At 38.8% G+C, this 26727-nt stretch overlaps 1 protein-coding gene across 5 annotated transcripts in view; it reads right to left on the reverse strand.

Annotated features, from left to right (window-relative positions):
- The window catches only part of ANKS1B (ankyrin repeat and sterile alpha motif domain containing 1B), a 407202-nt gene that overhangs the window by 55356 nt on the left and 325119 nt on the right, over nucleotides 1–26727 (reverse strand). The window lies entirely within an intron of this gene.

Here is a 26727-nt window from a genome sequence, read left to right on the forward strand (position 1 = left end):
ATGAAAAATATCTGTTGCACACAAACATGACCATCCGTGAACAGGTTCAAATTCCTTCTGCTCATCCAAGCTCCAAGAACACCACCAAAAAAGCGTTTCGAATTCATCTGCAATTATTGCCTACCTATACCCCTCCCTGTCCCTACCATGTACAAAACCACCACTGTTCGTAGGAAAAGAGAAAGAGAAGAAGAAGAAAGTTGGAAACTTAAGTATTATTGGAAAAAAAAACAAAACAAAACAAGAAAGAAACGTATTTTGATGACACTCTTTAATAGCTGCAATTGCTTCAAAGTGTAAAGCAGCCTTGACTATAAAAGCAAGCCTCTGCTCTCCAACAGCGGATCCTCACGTAACTCTTCCAGACTGCATATGGTTTCATACACCAGAGCTGCCTCCATTCATTCCCAGAAGACAGTGCTTCCCACTATTTTTAGGACCACCGTGTGTTAACAGCCTTCAGTGGAATTTCTCACTCAACCTAGAAAAAATGATAGTCCCCAGAAAACCCCGAAAACACTACCTTGTAAGTGAACAATTACCTCAGTTCAAGCAGTACCACTAAGAATACTGCTCATGAAAAAAATAAAACTAAACAGACAACAAAAAAGAAAGCCCAGCAGCTCTGCAAAGGCATCTCCTGGATCCATAATCTCAGGTTACAGTACAGCAACACACAGTCCTCATTCTCAGGGTGACCTCCTATCCACAGGAGAGTGAAATCATTCACACATCCACTCCTATACTGTGCTGATATCACTAAATATCAAGAATATCCTGTCTACCTGAACCCATAAAGTTATGGGCTATGACATGGGAGGCAGCTGATGAGTGTGGTTGAGACCTTGCAGCTCAGAGGCAGGCCCAAGCTGTGGAGTCCCACCAGCCTCTTACGCTCCCTCGTGTTGGCCTACATCTGCAGAAACTCTCATAAAGCTGAGATAGGAGAGTACATGCTGAAATGCCAGAGGCATGCAGGAGACTTAGTTATGTATTCAGTTTACACTGAATGTTAAACAGAAGGGTGCACAGTTTATCTCGGTATTTAACTGTATGAAACACGTGAATGAACTACAGCTGCTTTAAGCTGTACTCAGGTAATGCACTTCACTGAACTCCTTTCTTTCATAATGCTTTCCCCATCATCAAGAGAATCTATCCAGAGATTTTTAAGTCAATCTACAATTCTTGGGTCATTCTGAGGTCCTCAGCGCTTTTGAATGCCTTATTAGATATATCAAACCAGGTAAAGGAATCCACACAAAGCAGTTCTCCATGATTTCATACAGCTGCTGAACAGGAGAGGAGAGGACACCAGTCTCGGAGGACTTCCATGTAACAGATAGGAGGGTTCACATGGTTGCATTATTTCAAAAAGAGTCCTCAATTTCAAAACACTACAGATCATTAAACTCCATAAACACGGCAAGTTTATTTCACTTCTTTTTTTTTCCCCCACTAAAATGATGGTTGCCCCAAATCTGAAGTGGTAGGGATTTAAAGATGAAAACTACACAAACATTATCACCCTCAGCCAGCAGATCTATTTACTTAGTTGAACTACATACTATTATCTGAAGACACTCGTTTTCTTCTAGAAATTCTTCCTATTTCTCAACTTACCAATATAAAATATTGTTTTCTGAGGCACTTCTATATTTGAGTTATGAGATTTAACAAACACCCTGAAACTCTGAAAACTTGTTCTGTGATGGATTATCCTTGACAGGATTTATCAAAAAAATGTCAAATACCACAAATATAGGCCAACGGTGTACAATGGCAAAGTTGCCTCAAGCTATCTTAGGAACATCTTAATGTTTTTTTATCAAAACACCATTAGAAGTCAAGCACGCACTTAGCCCACGAGTTACTTGCCCATGGATATCTCCTATGCAGCATGCAACAGTGAAACCAATACAGTGCACTTAAGTGCTGTGCAACAAGGCATTCTGTCAAATGGACTGTAGCCTACTTCATATGTGACAACGAAGGAGTTTTGCAGTGTGGTTGCAGTAATCAGCTAGAAGATGTCATCAAACTGTGTGTGCAACTTAAGGCCCCGCACAGCCTGTGTTTCATTAATGCGACAAAAAAAGCATGTAGATGACATGCCTGCTTCCACACCAACTGCACGACATCTGAGACAAAAATAATGCAACTCTATCTCAGGCACTTGTTTATACTTGATGCCATAATGCAGTTAAAGGAGAATAATGCAAATCATTTGTCCAAAGCAATTACATATGCACACAAATGTAATCCAATTTTTATTCCCACATTCTCCAATGATTAGTATACAAAATGAAATTCCACTAGGAAAATGTAAGAATTCCACAAATGTAACCAATGCAACACTTCACATTTAGATGTCTGACTTAGCTGACAGATGTTTTAAAAAACAAACACATGTAGCCCAGTAACTCCCTGGTGGCTGCATATGTGCAGATGCTGGAATTAACAAGTTACAGCATCTAAAACTGAGCATTATTTTTGCAACAATCTTCTGCCTCTTATTTTCTTCTTATGGAATCGTAGAAATGAATACTGCAATGTTATAATTAATCTACATATTTTTTTCTTTTTAACTAGCATTATAAGGACAGCTGAAATGCAAGATATCAATCCCCTTTCTTTTGGAATAACATGAAAAGTTTCTATATGGAGGAGAATGGATGACATCAGTGCATTAGGATGGCAGTACTGAAATTGGTATGGACTAAATGGGCAGTAGCAGTCAAACACTAGGAGGCAGCTATACACTGGAAAAGTAGAGAGTGATCAGAACAGTACTGCTAATTCTCAAGTAGCAGCACCAGAGATATTACAATTTAAGCTTCATCTAATAAGATCACAACTCTAAAATTTAGGGCTAAAAAGAAAAAAAGGACAAACCAAGGTATGGTCTTCAGCAAGTAGACAGTCCAAAATGTTGGTTAAATTGAATTTTATTAAGCTGTTGTTCTGCTGATCATACTGGAATAAGCTCCAGACCATTCTGGAATTGCAGGCTAAGAATGTGTTGACTATTACTTTTCTGCCACAACATCATGCCAAATCCTGACACTTCAGTACCCAGAATACCCATGAAGCTGGCCTCAACCAGCCAACACAGCTCACTTATCACCATATTTGGTGTAACTGAAAGCTCAAAAATGGATTAAAAGCATTTACTATATCAAACTCAGTATACAGATGACACTTAGTGCAAAATTTGACAAGTTCTACTAACACAACTGATGTCTCTGATGACAGTTCATCACCACTACCATAAAAATACCCTCCCAAAAAACCCAACCAAACGAAAAGCTCGATACACAGTGATCAGAACACCACGGTGTAATAATGGCCTAATTTGAAAGATAAATTTGTCTGTGTCCTTAAACTTCCATAAAAAATGACCATTGCCACTACATTACAGAGCTGATACATGACTCCATGCCCCGCTCCTCCTGCTGATCTCCAGTGCTGTGGGATGCTGGGCACACAGGAGCCCAAGTACCATGTACCAAGTTGGCTCGTTGATTTTCTGCTCCATGTGGCCCTGCGGGATCAGGCCTAGGCCCAAAGTGACTGAGCACTGAGGAAAGAAGTAAGTTCTGCATCCCTCCCACCCTCTTTCTTCCTCATAAGAACATGCAATGTGTTGGCAGAAAGTAAAAGCTACACCAGACAGCTGTGATATTGAATGGTAGTGGTTTATCAGCAACAGATACAGCTAAGTGCAATCTAAACAGTATTAAACTTTTGTTGTGTTTTTCATGTAGTTGATATTGGATATTTCTCATGGTGATTCTCATCCTGTAACTGCCAATATTTTCCAGCCACAAAACCATTACTCCATGACCAATTTTACAAACCCTCATTCATTTGTGCTTAAACAGTGGAGGGACTCTTCTGTGGCACCCCAAATATTCAGCAAAGCACAAGTACAGGGTGCGATGGAAGCTCCTGGGCACCTCAAGATCAGGGATGGGCTGAAGCTCTACACACACCTCTTGTTTGCACAACCACAATGCAAGCAATTGTGTTTTATGTATATGATGAGACTTGCAAGAGACTTCTGATTTCATACCATAATGATATAAAATATGCCTCATTATCTCCCTGAATTAATCACCCAACTGGAAGCAGATGTCAGTTGTCTTGGTGATAGCATTTCACAGAGACAGATGGTTGCCTAATAAGTTCTGTTTCTATATGTCGATCATGAAGAACTGATGTTGCTTTGTTTTTTTTCCCCCTAAAATATATAATTGAGCTGCAAATTTGCAGCTTAACAATTCTGAGAAGCCAAAGGTCAAGAGTCTTCTCAAGAAAAAAAGTTATTTTAAATCACAGGTTCTTATTCCCATCGGAGCTTCTGTCTGTCGCTTGCTGCCAGATTAGCTGTGCTACATCAGAGTTCAGTCACTGCCATCCCACTTCAGATTTAGATGCGTGAGAATTTGCCATTTTTTGCAGAACTGTTCAAGATAGTCTTCAGTGGTGTGGAGGTCGCTGGAATTTTTGCCCTGATTTCACAGGACAAGGCATTTCTGTCATCAAACGGTTCTCAGAACACTCATTAGTTTAAGCATCTGCTGTCTGAGTATATCAGGTCCTGGTACTTTTGGCTCCATCACAGATTTGAAATAAGTAATTTTTTAAAACATCATGATTTTGTGCTTGTAATCAGTAACTCTTAATACTCCAGTGGAAATAGGTTAGTTTAATTTTTAAATAATAAAATTCAGGAAAACACAATGAAACTAGACTGGCAAATAAAGAGATTGGGTCTTTTTACCTCCTGAGGATGCATCTCAGAATGATTGTTTTAAAGTATATATATATTTTTTTAATTACAAAGAAGTTAAATCCATGGCCTTTAAAAATATCAAAATCAAATGGTTTGGAAGCCTCAGATTTAAGAACAAATACTACAAACATGCATTTTTTTTAAATATACATAAGGCTCAGAAATCTGTACATACAACGTCTACTATACATACAAATAAATAAACTGTTACAGTGACGATCACCTGTTCTAAGAGACAAGACTGGAAATAACTCTTTATGCTAAGCAGTCCTGTACAGAAAGTGAACTGCACTCCTGCTATTTTCACTGGCAGTAAGTGGAAAAATTACTGGACAGTTTGAAAGGTGGAATAAATTCCCACAGGGAGTTTTAGAGGACAGACTTCTTAGGCTGCTCCCTCCAGTAGTGATTTGCATTTCCACCTCTGTGTTAATGACAGCTCCAGTCACTGGTTCAGGTCAGATTTGGAAAATGTGTGGTCACAGACACCAGGAGCATTATTCCCAGGGTCCTCAGTGTTAATCAAACATCATGAGGAGAGCAATTGCAACACCAATATGTTATCCTATTACATTTGGCAGGATTACTTACAGAGTGGATAAATTATAACTAAAGTTACCGGTACTACAACACATTTCATAATGAGCTAATCATTTATTTATCCGCTTTTAATATGCAATTATCAGCCAAGCACATTAATCTGTATACAAGGCTGAAATATAGTTTGCATAAGGAGAAGTTGGAGATAAAATACAAATCTCCATGGAAAATTTATCAATTGCAAAATTGATCCTTTTTCTATCATGGTTCATTTTCATCATGGACTTAATTCTAAGCAGAAGGAAAAAATATACATGAAGAAAAATCAAGCCCTTATAAAGAATGGGATATTTATCTGCTAAATAAAAAGTTGCTTGTTTTTATGCACTTAAGCTCTCTAATTGTTCATAGCAATGAATATTGCTTTCATGATATAAGAAAGTAAAAAGCCAATTGCTGCTTGGAATAAAATCGCAGATTATACTTGTTCACAGTTATAACAAATGCTGTCATTAAAAGGTAAGCAATATCAGAACAGTATCAGTTAGATATACAGACAGCAAAACATTAGAATTGAAAAGATTTTATTCCTATATCACACGTTTATATACACTGATAAAAATATCAATAAATATAATGAAAAATACCTAAATTGGTGTTAGGTATTGGTTTAGTTGGTTTCCTACTAACAATACTAGAACTTAACAGAGACCCAATCTATGCTGGGTTTTATTTTTGATTTTATTGTTTTTAAATCTTCAACATCTTGCAGATACACAGCAGCCGTAAAAAGAAGAGCCAAACACTGGACAGGAGAAGCTGGACCAAGCATCACAACAATTACTAAGAGGCTATTCTGAATGCACTCACAATATGGTAAGTTAACAGTTGTATGCTCAAAAACATGATTATTATTTTATGAAGGTGTTTTCAATTTAGTAATTTTTTTTTTCCAGTTAAACACTTGCATTAAAAGCATGGTTTCCATCAGTGAATAGCCAATTCAAGGCTGATTTTTGCTACTGAGTGATTTGACAGACCACCACTAAGCAGCCTAAAATTGCTTTTTCCCTAGAGCATTAAATATGTAACATAAAAAAAGACTTTGTAACCTCTGATACAAGAGCCATCAATGGCAATGTCAATACTATTGTAAAAGCACGATGGGCAGGACACAACCCACCCAAATACACAGCCAGAGTACAGGTGATGTGTCCTCTAAGTCTCAGGAAAACTACATAGAGATGCTATCTGAAAATACAGATCTGCAAAAGATGGATGAGAGGGAGGAGGAGCAGGGTGAGCTCTCAAGATTACACCCCAGGGATCCTATCTGGCCGTACCAGAGCTAGGACATGGGCTGGGAGCAGCTCCTTGTAAAACCAGTTCCTTACCTGGTTCCTCACCTGACACGGAGCAGCTCACATGTCAAAGGAAGATGGGGGAAAGGGAACAGAGTGGAAATGCTGCACTTACAGAAGTGCACATCACACCTGAGACAGTGGAATCACACTTTCACTTGCATTGGACCATCTGCAGAAAAAGAGCAGCTAGCACCACAGAAAGGACCCTGCAGCCATGTTTCAACAGCAACCGTGGTCACCGAACCTATTCTTTTCAGCATTCAGCAGTTACCACTTTTAGTCTTCTAGACTGTCTGTCAGAGGAGTCTGTCATTTTCCCCCTGAGGATTGGAGCAAACCAGTCAGACAAGGTAGCCATTTCATGAAAAATGCTTTTCTGCTCATAACTGTTTCTGTCTTATCAGTGTTCAGTTCAGATCTGCTTTTCTGCAGGGTGGCTGTTTAGCCTTGGCCATACAGTCTTTGACAGCATTTGGTATGCTAAGTGAAATAAGACGCATTTTGTCATGTGCTAGGATAGGCACTGTTGGCACAATCCTGAATACGGTGTGTTATGCTATGCATAGACGTCTCCTCCATCATGATCTTCATTATTTCATTGCTTCCCAAGAAATACGCAGCTAGAGATAAGATGTGATGTAAAGTGGGCCTCAGTTACTGCTCTACCTGTTCTGCAGCAACAGCTACCTGACCATCTCATAGAATCACAGAATGGCTTGAGTTGGGAAGAACTTTAAGGATTGTCAGGTTCCAACTCCCTTGCCACAGGCCAGATTGCCAACTGCTAGATCAAATACTAGACCAGACTGCCCTGAGCCTCACACAACCTGGCCTTGAATACCTCCAGGGACAGGGCATTCACAACCTCTCTGGGAAACCTGTTCCATCACCTCACCACTCTTTCAGGGAAAACTTCCCCCTCACATCCCATCTAAATATCCCTTTAGTTTAAAACCATTCCCCCTTGTCCTATCACTATCGACCATTGTAAAAAGTTGATTTCACCTCTGTTCAGGACAGTCCCTAGAAGAACAAACTTTGAAAGATCTATAACCTTATACATTAGGGCACGACGCACAGACTTTCTATAACAATAACAAAAAACCCTTCATCAAACTGTTTTTAAAGTTGTTTTATACTACCTTGCTTTGCAAACTTTGCGTAAGTTCATTAGAACAATTATTACAAATTCTGAAAGACAACCTTGGCTTTAAATAAATTGTAGCAGCATCCTTCTTAGGCCTCACTCCATCCCTTGAATTTCATCAATCTCATCCTTCAATGCCAACTGAATGAAGCAACAAACGTAAAACCCACCAGCTCAACTCAACTATAGCTGTAATTATCTACTCCATCAGATAGTCATAGCATTTAGCATAATTAAAATAAGAGCAATTTTGTCTCACCTAAGTTTGGTTTGGATTGGGATGCTGCCTGTCAAAGTCTGAACCCCAAATCTTGTCCATTTCTCAGCTACATTACATGGCTTTATAAAAAAAGCTATTAGTTCTCCCTTAGATCTTTGTTTATATTCTTTGTGCTATCATAACTGTAGCAATACCATTACTACCTTAAAAAAGGCAATGGCCACCATAGCAGACCAGAATCTTACATCACAGGCAGAGCTGGCACCATGCTGTACTTTGACTCTTAATCTGTGAGGAGGAAGCACCGTGGGTGGGAGAGAACAGGCTCTATGAGCTCAGCAGGACGGCTGGATTAGCTCCACCAGGGGCAGCAAGGGGACAGTGCAAGCATTTCTCAAAATATCTTATCCTTTCATGCCTGAGGTAAGAGCAGGAAGGCACACCATCAAAAAGTAGAGTTACAAAAGGATACAAATAAAGTGGCAAAAATATTCAGCCGTCAATAGCTCAGGTATATTCTTCTTCCCTTGTGACTCTCGGTGATATGAGAAATTCCAGCATAAAAGATTACTGTCTGCAAGAGTTGAGTTAAATTAAAACAGCAAAACCGTTCAGATCATGCACATCTTCTTATGTGAATTCCTTCATTAAACATTCAGTATTAGTCTGACTTAAAGAAGAAACATTTTTGTGCATAGCTAAATCAGAACAAAGTGGGCAAACTGTACTGAAGAGCTCTCTGAAAGAAGCCGTTCTTCACTACAGTTGAAAAAAACAGAGCTTAAACAACAGCAAAAAGCAGCAGAGATTTGGTCATCTTGAACTTGTTTTCCTTGAAGTTTCTTCTTAAATTAAAAAGAATGTATGTGTGTATCTTTTAGAATTCCACCAGTTTTGGCAGCTACATTATTAATGAAGCACTCTGGCAAAACCCACAAGTGAGTGGATTGCCATGGGAGCCTTTCTCGCTCTAAATTCCATTTGAATTTTCTCAGTGAGAAAACCCTTCTACAGCTGGGTTGTGTAGCATGTTTACTTCACCTCTGCTCTTTCGTTGTTTTCTTTTCTTTTTCCATCTTTATCAAAAGTTCCTGAAAAGAGAAAGTTCTCTTCACAGGCAATGTCAAAAGCAGGATGTCCCATCTGGAGGGCTCACGCTTGCCTTTCTTCTTTGCCTTAGGCCCACCCAGCTCATGCATTCAAAAGAAGAAAAGGTGGGGCCAAGGAGATCATTCTCCACTTCTCCCACCAGTAGTGTAAAACCAGCCGTCCTGATCTTGCAGAGAACATTATAAGAACAGATTCTTGGATCTGCAGGAAACCAAAACAACTTAGTGGCCCTGTGCACAAAGCTAACTGCACAACAGCCACCCTGTGTTACAGAAAGTCATGATTCCCAAACGACTCCTAATGTTAAGACATTCCCAACATTATACCTTTTCTTAATCCTAAAGATTGCAATATAGCAAATAATATCTTGGATTGGATGATTAACTGTTCGGATGTCTGAATTATGTTTTCATTAATATTTAACCTAAGTTATCTCTTCTCTAGCTCTTGTACTGTCCTCACTAATTTATGAAAATAATTCATCATTATCTCCCTTATAACAACCACTCACATGCTGGCACGAAGTTACATATGCCTGCATTCCTGGTCAAGTTTTCCAGTTGAGACACAGCCACGATCGCTGAAGAACACAAGTAGAAAAAAGACAACAATCCTATTCCCCTCATCTAAAAAGCAGTATAAATGCATACACTTTTTTTTTTTTCCCCCTTTAAAAATAAGTAATATAAGACACAAGAGAGAAAATTACCATTTTCCATTTTTTGGCATGTCATTTATCATGATATACACACAATTTCACAAAACTTTTCTACCAAGAATATCACTCTCCCCTAAATCTCTTCTGACTGGACATTATTCCCAAACAGAAAGGGAACCATGCAAAGGAGCAAGGTTTTATACATGCTCCTCTTGTTAATATACACAACACCAATATATCACTGTCTTTTTTCTGTGTTATGTAGCTGACTGATGTTCAGTTGAATACCCAGCAGCTCTACTCCTGTCCAAATTATTCCCTCAGTAGTGCTGCTCAGTAATATACTCAGAACTTGTTATATTCTTTCATGTGATCTGTACTTCCAAAATAAATCACACTCACATTTCTTCAATTAATTATTATATATATATTCAACTCATTTATGCATTATAAAGATCATAGTCTATTTTAATCCTATTTTACAAATGCTACTACAGCATTAAATAACCATCCTTCAGATCAGAAATAATACCATGAAAATCCACATTTGTTTGGGACAAATTTGCAGAACTTTCATTTTGCTGAAGCATGAAATTTTAAATGTGAGAGAAGATACATTAGCTTATATATACATTTATTTATATGTATCAATTTATAGCATTACGTACAGCAATCCATAGTACTATGGGAAAGATAAATGTTTCTACATCATCTTGTCACAAATGTGCACACTAGCACGGATCACATTAACTCACTGTAATGTAAGAAAGTCTGTCATGAACATTTTATGCTAAATCACTACATGAACTATGATTAATGATGAATCAGAAGAGTAGATTTGTACGAATAACAAGCAAAGGAGGATACAAATCTTATTATGGACAATTAGATGACAACATAACTTAAGTACTTGCTGTGTTCTAGTATGTATCCACTTGGAATATATATTTTATAAATTTTTATCATAATTTATTTAATCATAGAATCATAGTGATTGGAAGGGACCTCTGGGGATTGCCAAGTTCAACCCACTGCTAAAGCAGGTTCCCTGGAATAGGTCACACAGGCAGGCATTATGTGAGTCTTCAATCTCTCCAGAGGAGGCAGCTTTACAACCTTTCTGGGCAGCCTGTTCTAGTGCTCTGTCATATCCACAGTAAAGCAGTTCTTCCTCATGTTTGCATGGAACTTCCTGTGTTGTAGTTTGTGCCCATCACCCCTTGTCCTGTTGCCAGGCACCACTGAAAAGAGCCTGGCCCCATCCACTTAACTTCTGCCCGTTAGATATTTATGAGCATTGATAAGATCTCCTCTCAGCATTCTCTTCTCCAGGCTAAAGAGGTCCAGGTCTCTCAGCCTTTCTCTGTACGGGAAATGCTCCACGCCCCTTCTCTTCATAGAATCATAGAATCATCAAGGTTGTAAAAGACCTCTAACATCATCCACTCCAACCATTCACCTATCACCAACATTTCCTACTAAACCATGTCCCTCAGTACAATACCTAAAACACCTCCAGGGACAGTGACTCCACCACCTCTCTGGGCAGCCTGTTTCAGTGCATAACCACTCTCTTGGAGAAGAAGCATTTCCTAATGTCCAACTTGAATCTTCCCTGGTGCAACTTGAGGCCATTCCCTTTCCGTCAAGAAGAGGCTGACCCCCACCTCACCACAATCTCCTTCAGGTAGTCATAGAGAGCAATAAGGTCATCCTCATCCTGAGCCTCCTCTTCTTTGTGGCCCTCTGATGGATTCTAGAAAATGCCTTTTGAACTGAAGCTTTTGAACTGAGGAGCTCAGAACTGGACACAGCCCACAACCAGATGTATTTATAAGTAAAATGTATTTCAGAGATGTTCTATAGAATCCGGTGCGTCTCAAATGAGTAAGTCCACATGTAGTCACTGTCAGTTATGTATAGTTTTAGAAACTTTTCTACTCATGTATACATCTTCTTTATTTGTTTTTCCTGTTTTTTTTTTTCTTTCTGTATTTGTGATAAGCTGGATCTAGCAAAGTGTAGGCATTTTCTCATTTTAAGAGTCATGACATTTAAAATTGCTTCTGCTGTAATATGAACCTTTGAATCATAAAATCTTTTCATAGTTTTTGTTCATATTTTCTTCTCAAATAAGTGTGCTACAGAAACTTAACAGCACAAGTAAACCAAATTTCTGCACAGAACTAAAAGTAAGTGACTGTGCTACTTTAGTAGTAGAAATGAAAAAAACGTCAACTAAAAGGTTAAACACGCTTTTGAAATGTTATGTTACACCACTGCATCACACACTCTGGGCTTCCTCAGCTGGGGTCAATTTCTTAATTTTCAGGAACTCCTATGTTTTACCTTAATTTGGTCAGAGTTAGACACAGCTGATCTTTTCTGAATTAATACCTATCACAAGCCGTTTACCAAGTGCTAATATTCCCACTGAGACACCAGGCACATGCCTGTCTGTCAGCCAAGGCAACAGCACCAACAGCGCAACAACATTTTCCCAGGAAAGCACAGCACAGTCAGTCTGGAGATAATTCTCCAGATTCCTTGTGCTTCAAGGTTTGGAACTGTACATAAAGTTAACAAAATATTTTCAAAGAAAAACTGGCACTTCTGAAGATTAAATACATATTTCAGTTTAGAAAACAGATAGCATGGTGAATTTACCAGCACTCTGAAAGCTTCAAACTTGCTCCCAGACAATGGCTCTCTGCTGAAAGAGCCCCATGGGTGCCGACACAGAGCCAGCCCAATCCTGGCATTGATTTGGCTCAAGAGGTCTTGCCCAGGCCTGGTATTCCTGCACATCAGTGGTTGGTAAGCAAAGGAAAGGCAAACAAATATTGAAGCATTCCATGAAAACCATAAACCAAAAGGTGGTGAGGGAAGGAGCCAGCCAGAACCAAGCTGTGACTGTGCAAGGAGATTTATCTGCTGAGAACCTGAAATGCAAATGTTAAGTTTTATTAATCCACTTCTTATCTGCAGGGACAACTAATGCAGGCTCCTGAGATAATAAGGTAAAATGGGAATTTGGAACCTGTGAGGGAGAAAATGAGTACCAGAAATTTGAAGAGGCTGAATAAGAGGAGAGGAATAGGAAGACCAGAAAATGGGTCATTATAGTAATCAAAAGAGATCTAGAATTTACATTTAATAATGAAACTAAATGGCAGCTACTTGAAGGATACCAATAGGTAACATCTACAAGGCGACAGTGGTAAAGCAGGGTGTATTTTTCTTATTTCTCTGCTCTGAATAACCTTCTTATTTTCTGTTTTGCAAATTCAACTTTCTTCTCTCCCACCTTTCACCCTTTTTCATATCTCTCTTTGCATCAGATTTTCACCTCAAGAGACCCCAAGTTCCTTTTCCCCTTGCAGCTTTGTTGCAGGTCCCCTTTCATTCCCCCCTCACCTCCCACTCAGCTCAGCAATTTAATTTAGGTATTTGCAGCCACCTTCTCCCACTGACCACTATGGAGGTGATAGGGAGAAACAGCAGCGAAAGAATGAGCAGAAACTGCTGACCGACGAGTAACAAGAAGCTGTAAAATCAGGTGTGATTTAAAGGCATCTGCTCTTCTCTCTAAGCAGCGAAATAGCTATGTAATAAACATTCTCAATATACGTTTAATTTCCATTACACATGTCATTTATGGGATAGCCACACAAGTGGTTCAGCTTGCAGCCAAGACCTCCTCATTCCTCAGCAGGATCTGTCCTGATTTTGCACCTCTAGCATACCGCTGAAACGGAGAGAACAAACACCCACATACAGTTCTATTCTTTCGTAGTCTGTACAGCGCGTCTTCTACGTGAGGGGTGCTGCAAGGACCTCCACAGCCAACCCGGGCACAATGCAAGTGCTTAAAGCTCTGTTGAGATGAACTATACAGAGAAAATGCTTTCTCGCAAAAAGCATTTTGCAGAATGGCGACTCAAGAACGTTTTTAATGAGTGGTTTTGTAAATATGAGCTCCCGCTGCAGATTGTTTAAATTGCGCAACTAAATTTTAGCTACTTAAAATCTCATGAAATCTCTTCACGAGGGTATATTTTTGTGTTGGCTGCATTGAAAATGATTACAGTGTCATGATGCCAAGAAAAAAATAATAATAAAAAAACCTTAAAAAATACCAAAATTTACTTCTTTATGTTATTATTTTGCTAATAAATTTTGTTAAGTCCCATCTGCATATATGTTAAAATCATCCAGGGTCAGCTTTAGCAATGTGCAAGCTTCAGTGGTTCAGAATTTTATATATTTTTCTTTTTTTAGAAAACATGGCATGTGTTTGTATCAGCAAGTTTCACCCGTCATTATCCATCTCCCTCCTACACCTTTCTAGTATAAAAACCCCTTCTGCTTGCTGACAGAATACTAATTTGGCTTCGTTTAAATGCTAAAACTGCAGAGTCCAGCTATCTCATTTAAAATATGTGTAAAGCTATGAAACAATTGACAAGCACAAGGAAGAGTGTCTGCATGAAATTATTTTTCAATAGACACTAAAAAGCCAAAAGCCTCCCCTAGCCAATTTTTTTTCACACATAACACTTAAAATCAGAGAAGGGAAAAGGGTAGTATTTACTTAGTAGCTCACCGCTTTATATCACCTGTTAAAATTAAAGGCCAGGTGATACATCTACAGAATACGACTTCTGCTTGGGCAATGAGATTGATTCTTGCAACTACAGCCATATTTCTATTCTGTATGTTTAATATGAAAATGTACATTAAGAAAGCTTGCATTAACCATAAGTGGAGGGCAAGAGGGATTTCCATATAGGAGTAGTACAAAAGATCAAAATATAGAGCTTTGTGGGCAAGAGCTGGGCTGGTGTCCTTCAGTAGTATTACCCAATGAATGACACTGAGGGATGCAAGCTGCCCTCCCTGGGAAGATGTAGCTCTATGGCATAAAGAGGAGAGCACAGTGCAACCTGGAGCTGGCACAATTCACAGAGTTGGTTCCAAATACTTGGCATGCAATTATGTGGAAATGTCTAAGTGGAATTTAAACACACACACCTTTATATAAAGATGCATGACTTGTTTAACATGAATACAAAGCAAGAATGAAAAATGTGCACTCTTACACAGTTGCAGAAGACCAAAACACATCTGAAAAAACAGTGTCCACCAAGGTCAGGATTTGACTAGTATCAAACTGCTCCATGCCAGAGCAAACAGGGAGCCAAGCCTCGTATCTCAGGGATGCTCAGATGAAGAATTACTCATTCAGATTTGCTCACAGAGGGTCATGTGGTATATAGATTAAGATTATAAATTAAGAAAAAGCAGGTTATCTCCCTCCCCCCCAAGCAAAAATGCAGACACAAGCAGCCCAAAATTTTCCACAGAGAAGATATATGGGCAAGTGAATGATAGCAAAACCTCTTTATACAGATGAATAGGATAGGAAGAAAGCAACTGCATTTTTAAACTCTGTAATTCCTGAAAGGTTCAACGACAGAGATTTATCAGTAGAAGCACCGGTAATAACAATAATTAGTTTCAGAGAGTCAATGTAACTTTTGTTGTGCAAGATTGCAGGAAGACAGTAAGTGCTGCTGTATACTTCTGCATTTCTAGATAGAAAACAAATCTCATTTACGGTTTAGCATTTTAAAGAAATGAAAACATTAAGACCTGAGCCTAGTTTGAAAACTGCAACAAGACCAATGCAGGACTGAGCCAAGGAGCTGACCCATATACAAAAAATAGGATCTAAAATTAAACAGGAAAATGTACATCATTATTTTAACTTAGCACAAAGTTGCACAGCTAAATCTCTGTGCAGCAAACTGAAAAGTTATCTGTACATTGCAGATTATTATGCATTCAGTGAACACACATTGAAATCATTTTTGCTGTTAGTAGTATTGAATTTTTCATGCATTTTCAAGTTGAATAAATGGTAAGGAAAATAATTCAATAGGTCAGCCATTTCATTAACTTTAGTATTAAACAACTAAATCCTTCAAGCAGAATAAAAAAGCTTTTTTTTTTTTTTTTGTGTGTGTCTTTGCTTGTGGACCTATGGACCTATGGACTTGTACAGGGCAGTGGAACCCTCTGAAAAGTCTTCTCAGTTAGCCAGAAGCACCATGGTGCTGGAAATCTGGGGCTGTACAACTTATATTCCCTGTTGAAATTGTGTTTAGTTCCCACCTAACACTTTACCTTTTGGACAGATTTACACCTGTGTCCAAGGCTCCTTGTTCCCAAAGGCTAAGCTATGCCTAGCTTGGCTTTAATTTTGCTTTAATTTCTGACTGCACACTGAGTATCAACTTAACATAGTTTAATAATTTTACAAGCCTACATACATTAGGACCAAGATAGTGCCTAAAATAGTTTCCACACATTTATAAATTACCTGCCTGCAATGATCTAACAGCACTTAAAGTCTTTTTCAGAAATTTCCTATTGTTAACAAGCATGAGATCCTTCTTTCCTTGATGTCAGTGGCAAAATACTGCAATGAAGCCAGTGTCTCACTTAGACATGCAGTATTCCAGAAAAATAGGGATTACACTGCATTGCAGAACTGAAAAGGATGGGCATAGTTAAAATGAATGCTGGACTGAAAGCTGACTGTGTAAAAATACCATTTTCTTATTCAGCAGTCCTACCTTACAAATACATTCAATCTTGCAGCTGCTTATGTTTATGGCTAAAAATAAAATTAAAAAGCGAGTTTTTTTTGTTGTCATTTTTGTTTTTTTAATTTCAGAGATGGCACATAATGGAGAGAGCAAGCAGAACTGGTTTCTATTGTTTCTCACTCCTGTGATTTCATCATGAATCTCACCAAAGTCTGTCTTCCTCTCAAAGCCACAAATGTTTCCACATCAGATTTCACTGGGGAAGAAAATGCGCAAGTCCTATGACTGCAGAAGAAACTTTGAATTATCATATTGCAGAAGGGGAAAAACAAAAACAAAAACCCCACTCATTCCATTTTTTTTTTTTCTGTGATAATCGAAGTCCTAAGTTTGGCTTGCTTCTAATTATCTATAAAATTACAAAGGACAATTGAGTTTCCAATTCTGAGACAAGCTGGAGCACCCCTACTGAAAAGATTGATGGCAGGATTTTTAATATTGTGCCAAAGTGAGAAAGACAGCCTTCCAGACACTAACTTAGACTCACAGTCAGCATGCTCACTGTACTTAGGAGAAACTTTTTATTTCCAAATCTCACAATTCTTACATTGTGCTCCCTAAGACAAAACGAATGTAACACTTTGCTGCCCTTCAACAAATCTTCAGTGTTTCACAGCATTGGGTTCTGACTTTCACTTAGGAAAAAAGGAATTTATAATCTCTCAGGGATGCAAAAAACCCAATCTTGGACACAGCCCAAGTGTAATCAATGACTAAAAGCAAAATCCACATGCAAAAATGAATGAGGAAAGTTGTGCGGCAGTGGACATTCAAGGTCGTGTGGCAGGAGACACCCAAGGTCAGGCTGGAGGGGGTCTGAACACCCTGATCATCTGTAGGTTCATTGCAGGGGAGCTGGACCAGATGACCTATAAAGGTCTCTTTCAACTCAAACTGTGTGGTTCTATGATTTTTCCCTGGCTGCGCTGTGTGCATCTGCAAAAGACACTTTTATTGGCATTAATTCTCTTCTCCTAACCCAGTGATGTGGCATGAAGAACTGAGGCAGATCTGAGACAAGCTGAGCACGACCTGCAGTTCTGGTCTCTCTGCTTCCTCTTGATCCTACAGGAACCTCTCCCATACTGTTGGCATCAGTGGTTAGCAGGAATCAGTTTGCCCCAGTCACAACACCAGGGATGTACTAGTATATGATGAACATGATGGGATACTTAAAAGCCGCTCTTGATCCTGTAACACTGTCAACATCCTACTTCTACTCTGCTTTGTACACCCCCACGTTTTACTACAGAAGAAGCCTACAAGAAAGTAAAGCAGCTCAGGTCTCGAGAAGAACAATGCTAATGCAGAATGAAAGGAACCAATTTTGCACCATTTGTCCTTGCATCTGAGGCATCCACAATTTCTATCACTCTATGGCAAAGTACGAGAGAAGACAGAGCTGAGCAGGATGAAATGCAACGGGGCTGTAAACTGAACATCAAATGAGTTTGATCCCTACTTGCCCTGGCTGTGAAGTACATATGCTCAGATGTGACCTCCTGCTTCAGTAAATAAATAAGAGCGGGGCTGAGCAACGTGGTTTAAAAAGAAAATTATACGACAGTTATGTTTTATTTCACAGCATGCTAGAAAATGATTAAAGAAATGTGAAGAAGAGTAAAAGATTTCCTCTTTTAGCTTTACTTTTAAATACAGTAATATAACAGAACTACTCTGATATGCTGCTGCATGTATCACTTCTATGCCTATTACCCAGCTTCTTAGAAAAATGAAATCCAAGCCTACACATTCTACCTTAGAGCAGCAGCACAGATCTCATATAGTGAAAGCTTATGAATGGTAAAGCAGGAATTTAGAGCAGTGAAAACACAGTCCAAGCTTAGGGGTTTATTCTCCTCTTATTGCTTTTATATAGTTTCAGCACTCATGAAAATTACGTAGAAGCATTAAGAGGCAAATAGACTCCTGCAAAATGAGCTCACAAACGAAGTTAAGAGAGGGAGAGAGCAGTGAATAACTGAATCCTCTGAGCTGGAAGAATGTCATGCCGGCGTGTTGCAGGAGCGTATACAACCTGTGCTACTGTGCACCCACTTTTCTGTGGGCCTGTGTGATTTATGAACCTGGCAGCAATGCCATACCTACCCACAGGCTCTTCCTATCCTCCCTCCCAACCCATCAGCATGCTTCCACAGAGAACTGCCAAGGAGACTGACACAATGCAAATGCAGTGGTTTGGCTGCCTTTCAACCTTCTATATACCCCGGAGACAGAAGGATTACATATTATTAGCAATTATGAAATTTAATCCTCTATACTACATTGCATGTGATCAAGTTTTATTATACTCTAGTGAGTCTTACCATAGTATGAACATCAGATTATAAACCTATTTTTTTAATACAATGACTTTAATTTTATATATAACTTTCTCTGTTGCAATGTGATCGCTTCATTCTGTAATGCTGATAGAGTGCGGCCCCAAATCACTGCACAGCACTGATGTGTGCACTGGAGAAAAAAAAGAAAAAAAGAAAAAAAGAACTTAACTTCTCTTTCCTATTTTCTTTTTAACAAAGGAAAATTTGAGGCACGTGTGGATTAACTGATTATAGCTGCAGATGCAACCTGGAATACTAATAGGAGTGAAAAACACGTCTCCAAAATCCTAATGCTATTCACAAGATCATCCTGGCCTTCCACACTGTATCCCCACAATTAGAAGAGAAAAAATAAGTAAGAGTCATCAAAATGTCCATGCTGTGGGCAGTTTGGCCAGGCACTATAAGATGTAGTTCACAGTCTTGACTCTGCCCACTTAAAACTCGATGTTCCACTGTTTTCTTATACTGGTCTTTGCTGTCATAAACTGTGATATATACAAAAATCATAGCACTCCTTCTCATGGTCCACTACCTTAAGTGAAACACGATTATAGTTAACAAAATGACATTGCACTGGCTGACTGCAAATGTAAAAGATAACCAACCACCATCTTTACAACAATATGTACTCTCTGCTCAATCAAGGATTACCAAGACTTAATCCCTGTAAAGCAGTAAAATATTTGATTAGAAGAGATGAGAAAGCAAAAATAATTCTCAATGTAGTGATCGTTACATATTGCTCCACTCTGCCTCCCCTTTCTGGGAGGAAGCCATATTTATCCAGCGGCTTTCCCCACCCACTAACCAGCAACACCTACGCCGAGGAGTCCATTCTCACAAACCATAATGCTCAGTTGTAACACTCTGTTCTGCAGGACAGGCTTTTGCCCCGGGGAGAAGATGTGAGTGATTTGCACTGAATGCCTCCTCAAGCCTTCCCCTGCACCAGACCACAAACTCTTCTCTGTACTTTCCTCGCTCGTGTTATCTCCAGCTTTCCCAATCCTCATAGTAAATCCAGCATTGCACCATGGCCCACCTTTTCCTTACCTCCCATTTTTCCCAGCCCCAGTACTGCGAGGACATTAAAAGGGTTGCCTCTATTCACCTGTATGAAAGTTGGAGAAACTTAGTACCTTTGAAATCAACCATTCTTCCAGTTAAATGGCTAATTGGTTCAAGAGCTCAGAAGGCTGACAGCACAAATACAAAAGCTACCTTCCTTAAGTTAAAAAGTATTCCTCAAAAGGATGTAAGTAAATCAGTGATCAAAAATACTAAAATGCATGCCTTTTAATAGTAATTATAGCTCAGAGCAAGAGCAACAAATCTTGTTTCCTACATAACTGCATACAGAATAACAGCCATTATTTAATCATCTTCCACCTCAAAAAATAAAAGGAATATGATACCCTTAATACTATCTTGCTACAAATAGAAAAGTGAAAGCACCTCAAATTTAGATTCAATTCTGTACTTCCATAGTGAAAAACAATGCAGTGAAATAAATCTAGGCTGTGCATTCATATCTACAGAATGACATGGCATTCATACAGAATGAATGTAATTCTACTCATCACAGAGCAGTGATTAATTAAGCAATGGTCCTAAGTGATTTCTCTTGATCATACAAAACCCCAATTCTTACACACTGCTCATCTCACAAAGACTGGAAGGAGAGGTCTGCTGCTTAGGACAAGCAAGTATCAGATGGGCTTTGAAGTTTATAGCACACCAATATGATCATATTAATGCGTTTCAAAATCAGAAACTATCATTTTGATCAAAATTGTCATAAAGGAAATTTACCATTTGGAGAAGAAACAAGTGATGATCCCGATTCAATAATGAAATATTTATATAATAACATTCAATGGATGAAAACATCAAGCAGACAAACATCGTCCTCCATCGGGGAGGCTCATTATTATGACTGGGAAACTTTCAACAGCAGTAAAATGCATCACATGAAGCTTACTAAATCTGAGGAGCTAAGGGAAATCTGTAGTCCAGGTTAGAATGCCTTTATTGGACAACAGCAATCCAATAACTCTTTAGATGCTCCCCCTGCTAAAGCAGCGTGGACAGCTGCACACCGAGCTCTCATCACCTGCTGTTATGCTCTGGCATATGAGGCGAAACTTTTGGAAGTGTGGACAAAGATAAGATGACAAGTAGAGACCAATTCTGGATGCACAAGGTTCCTTGAAATACCACTTTCACTTCACAGGACATGAAAACCTCAAAAAGAAATATACATATACTTCCTCTAAGTTCAAGTCAAGAGCAAGCAGATAGCACTTTATATTCTGAAAGCCTGCAGCAACTGCAAATACCTTCTCCTTTCGATGATTCACAGAAGAGTGCCATTCTCATGCGTCCTTTTGACTCATACTGAAGCCTAATTACTGCTCTTTTATTGCTGCACCCATTTTCTCACATCTGTCCTTTGTTTTCCTTTTATTCCTTTTAATCTTCACAATGTATAGATATAGCTTTCTAACTTTTACTCTTTTTTAACTCTCCTGTGCTTTGGCACTGCTTTTCTTTTCTTCAACTTTTCAGGAAGCCAAACCCTGTGAAAGTGTTTTTTTGCCTCCTTTTATTTAATCTGTTCAATTCTTCTGCTGCAATGAAAGCCGAGGGATCAGGAATACTTTAGTTGTTAAGATACTGCCCAAGCTTGCAGCTATTTACTTATGAACTGATTATGTGAATGACTGTGTTTGAAGTCATTAGAGGTCTAAGGGAAAATGTCATGTAGGTTATAATATAAAAGCTGGAAATAACAGCTGTTTTTCAAGCAGCTGTGTAATACACTACCCACAGCTGCAAATCCCTGTTAGTGCAGGTGTTGAGGCACAACTGAGATCAATCTCTGTCTCATTTTTGTCTGCCCATTGCCTGTGGCTTGTAGACCAACCTTTCTCTCCATCAGGTTGATAACTACTACCTTAAATTTGTTTAAATAAAGCAGGATCCTGCTTTGAAACAAATGAACAACAAACAAATAAAACAGCAAAAATGCATCAAACCAACAACGCCCAGAAAAGGCCTCCCAAATGTGAATGATCAAAGAAAAAGGTCAATGTTTGCTCTAAAAACAGAAGAATTACATATGCGATGTATTATTACATTGTGAGGAGGAAAGACGTTTCAGCAATTAAGGCAAGACTAATTTGAAATATACTAAAACCATGATCAGTTATATTACATTCAGTCATCTGGCTACTGCCAAAGACAACTTTCTTCCCATCAGTCTCCAAGTTTAACACAAAGGCAAAAATACCGCTCCCAACAGTCAGGCATGGTCTTCCAACGTCCATGAACTGCAACAAAATGTGGTTGATACATCTCACATAACAGACAGGAGGCCTGGAGAAGAAGATGAAGGTGTTACCTGGTTGGACTGCGTAAGAAAGTAACCTGACTTGAAGGGAGTATTATGACTGTGAGGAGTCCACAAGGACTGTGTGCCTCCTTCTCCCAAATACCAACAAAACTGGAAAAAATGAATGGCAGTGACATTTTTGACCACAGATGACAAAGCACCTCACACCACCTAGTCAGCTGCTGTGCCAGAAGTGGAAGCAGGTGGTACTAGCATTTGCCCTGAAGGCAACTCTGACCATTCTGAATCTCAGACGCCTGTGAGAGAGGAGGTGGCAGAGTGGCCTGCAGACCACCTGCTGTCTTCTTGGAGGCAGAGCCGAGATGGCATTGGGCCACTGGGACCAAGCCAGCTCCTGCCCTGCTGACTGACAGTTTGGTCTTGATCCCTGGAGGAAAACGTATTGTTGCTGTGAAAGGCCAAAGAAAAAAAAAAAAAAAAAAAAAAAGTATGAATGGACAATTTAGGGAAATAACTTCTTATAAATCCCCCTTTTTTATTAACACTTTACGTTCCATTCTGCTTTTCAGATTACCCGTTTTAAGACTACTCCCTAAATTATACTGATTCTGCTGCTTTTCTAAATAGTTGGACATTCTTAATTAAGCACCTTTTTTACACAGAGCAGAAGGAAATATTTGAATTTACTGATTATATTTTTTCTGTGGCACAGAGCATATAAGAGTAGGTGATTTCAATAATCTTTATTACTGCTACAGTCTATATTAATGCATTTTGTATAAATCATTGCCTCTACTATCAACTGAGCTACTGCTCCTGCAAATAAAGCGATACCTTGTTACCTAGCAACTGAGCAAGTCTCTGCCACATTGAAAAAAAAAAAAAAAAAAAGAGAAAAGAAAATATGTATTTATATATCCCTTGGTTTCACGTTGAGAGAACATCCATAAAGAACAAAGAATAATCCACTCAAATTCCCTAAAATTCAATATTGAAATAAAATATTTGATCCTCCACATTTCGTAAGCATCCTCAGAAGCTAGGTCTAGATTAAACATGCATTACTTCTTACTGACAATGCAATGTTCTTGCTATGCATTTCTTGGAATATTTTATTAATGCATATGTAAGTACAAAGGCATTACATATATAAGTCATGGCAGGTTCTTAATGCTACATCTGAACTGTATTAGAATAGGAATAGCTATCACAGGGCTTTTTTTAAACTCCTCTCGCTTATGCTAAATCAGTTCCTTTCCTCTTTAACATAGCAATGTGCAGCAGCACCTTTTCCTGATGCAATGTCTTGTTTTAGGATTCTGTCATTTGTACACATTTGCCCTTATGTACTACAAAACCCACCTCTTCATTGTTTCATATTTCACAGCTGTTTCTGACAGGTTGCCAACACAGTGTTGGTCAAATATAAGCAGTGGGAGCTCAGGAGTACTACTTATGAGGTTGAGATGCTGCCTGGAGTGACATGAAAATTCTACAGCAGCCTCTGAACCCTCAAGCTATTCATACATGTCCTGTCCATGCTCTATCCCAAGCTGAAAAACACAGAATTCATGGTCCTATGACTGCACAGTATGAAGACATACCCTTCACTATAGCAAGAACTGCCAAGAAGCTTGTGAAGTAGGTAGAATATGAAGCCATGACAATTGCTATCTTGAAGGCCCACAGTTTCATTGGCAGGTGACTGTGCAATCATTCAGTACTGTCTAGGTCAACACATTCCCTCCAAATCCAACATGAGACACATCTGAAGACACTGCAGGTTATTCTCCCAAATTTCACTTCAGAGTTATGAGTCTATCACAGATTACTATGGCTAATCAAAAATTAGATAATCTCTAAACAGAAATAGTGATACAATGCAAAATTCGAAATGCTGCTCTTGACAGCACCTCCTGTAGTAAAAGTTTTCCTGAAACATGTTGTTAATGTCCTCCTGAAACTTTTTAAAGTCACCTACATCTTACAATACAAGATATTGGCTGAGTTAATCATAACACAGAAGTATACTCTATCTATATCATGCTGTCTTGAACATCTGCTGCTGTTGTAATCCTTGTTAATTCATACCAAGAATATACAGAAAATGATATGCCTGAACCCAAAGACACCTCATCTTGCGTGGCCCTTTCAATTATCTCCAAGCACTATGTACTACTTAAAAGTCTCCTGAAACTTTTGCTACAGATTTTGCCCATTTTTGCATGTTCTTATAGCCTTTAGCAACTAGGTAACGCAGTTTACCTCCTAAAGCAAGTAGGGGATTTCTGTGGGTGAAGATGATTTATTAGCTGGTGTGGTGTGTAGAAGCCTCTTTCAATACTACCTATACATCCTACAAGGATAAAGCAAACATCAGAGACCATACCCTACAGGCTTTGCCTGATGAAGTCTGTGCATACTGTTTCTCTCTGGAACGCAGTCCTTGGTGACAGATGGCACAACCACTACCTACAGATGGCTCAAACAGGGGCTCTGTAGCTTTGATAAATACTGCAATCAACGCCTAGGATAGGTATGGTTCAGACAGCAAAGCAAACATAGGGAATAAATCCCTCAAAAACTTCTTAACTGTAGAATAATCACATACATAGTATTATCCTAAACAGACAGATGAAAGTCGTGGGCTCTTACTGAGCTGACAGAGATTCAGGACTACTTAAAAAGAGGTCAATAGTTTAGGATGAAAGTGTTTGAAATTAGCCTCACTCAATTTCTTATCTACTTCATCCAGAATACCATTTCCACTTTCATCGTGGACCAAGCATTCCTGGTAAAAGTATTCTTGCTTTCCAGTAGGATTTGTTATACTTTGAAGGAGCGATCAGCCCTATCACTGACAAGAGTCTTGGTTTGGTTGGTAGAAAACATCCTTCCGTCAGACGGATGATTCACTACAGTGAGCAGAAGCATTTGAATCACTACTATGAGAAAGTCAAAACTCACAGATCGACAGTGGGGCTGCTCATAGCAGACTAGCATAATCTTTTCTAATCTTCTATAGAAACGTGGGAATAAAAGCAACTGGAGTGATTTTACAGAGGAGCATTTGCTTTGGTTGAACATACATCTCAGAGACCCCACTGTCTCATCCCCCATGGCTGAATAAAAACAGATATTAACTTTGCAATGTCTTTCACAGCAACAGAGGACAAATGATGGGCACATTTAATACTTGCCTTCAGCCACTCAAGTTTTGTGCCATTAGGGCAAAAGTTTTCTACCAAATATCATTTACCAGAATGTTCTCATTGATTAAGTGCTGCAGTGCTATAGACACATATACAATACAAAATACAAAAGCTCCAGAAATGTTTAGACATTCCATTAAATAATAGGAATATTGCATTTCAAGTTGATGTCAGACACAGCAGGGATGCTCTCTGACAAAACTAATTTGCCCTCTGCCCTTATATACATGCTTCCTGTTAAGGAGATGAACTTTACATACCCAAGACAAACATGCAAAGGTATAAACATTCCTCCCAAGTACATTACATAAAGTGGATCACAGCTCCATTCAGAATCCTTGGGTTGTATGGCAATATAGATAAGTTTGCCAATCCAAAACTTAAGTATAATATCTTTTCTGAATACTCAAAAGTGGAGCTCTGTGAGTCGTGTTTCCCAAGAAGTATTAACATGAGATATATGTTTCAAACTAGCCCTACCAAAATCTGAATTTACACATGCCCATTGGATTCTCAACTGTGGAATAAGGTACCAGAACAGAAACTGACCCTGTAATCACTTAAACCATCATTACAGTGCAATTACTGGAATATCTAGAATCTCTCCTGCAGACTCGAAGTTTCTATTCCCTTCTACAATCACCTTTTTTTTTTTTTTACAGAATGCAAACAGACAACAGTAAAATTGCCTCTTTTCAACTACTTATGCCTGCAACGTAACAAGCCGACTGTCCTGAGCTTCCAAGTTTTACAGCCTGAAAATGCATTGTAGAATTAGGAGGAAGCCCACTTTGTCAGAACTTCAAGAAGCAGAAAAGCCTATACAAAAATTTTTCAGTTTGATGAACAATCTCAAATCTTACCCTTTTTCAGACTACAGCAAATGACAATTGACATTTTTCTTTTTGAGGAAGTGCTGTGTAGAAAAGGGAGACAGAGATCGCTATAGTGTCAATGTAATTTCTGAATGCATCACACAATCTTTTGTAATATGTCAAAAGCATAAACAAAAACACTCCATGTGTCATAGTCTACAAAAGATATCAGGTTTTATAGTATAATAACGCATGACAGCTCTCTTAATACTGCTTATAATTCAGTAATTATGCAAATATCTCCAAATATGGCTTCATAGATTCACACACACTTGTTAACCAAACTCAAACTGCTCCGTGTGTGAACATAGCAACATAGAAACCTTTACCTCAAACTTGAAATGTCAGTTTTCAGACTGCTGGACTAGATGCTCTGCTCACTGCAGCACTATGTGACAAAAAATGACTCGAAGTTATACTTCTGAT

This window comes from Meleagris gallopavo, chromosome 1, assembly GCF_905368555.1.
Source record: "Meleagris gallopavo chromosome 1, MGAL_WU_HG_1.1, whole genome shotgun sequence".
NCBI classification, from domain to species: Eukaryota; Metazoa; Chordata; class Aves; order Galliformes; family Phasianidae; genus Meleagris; species Meleagris gallopavo.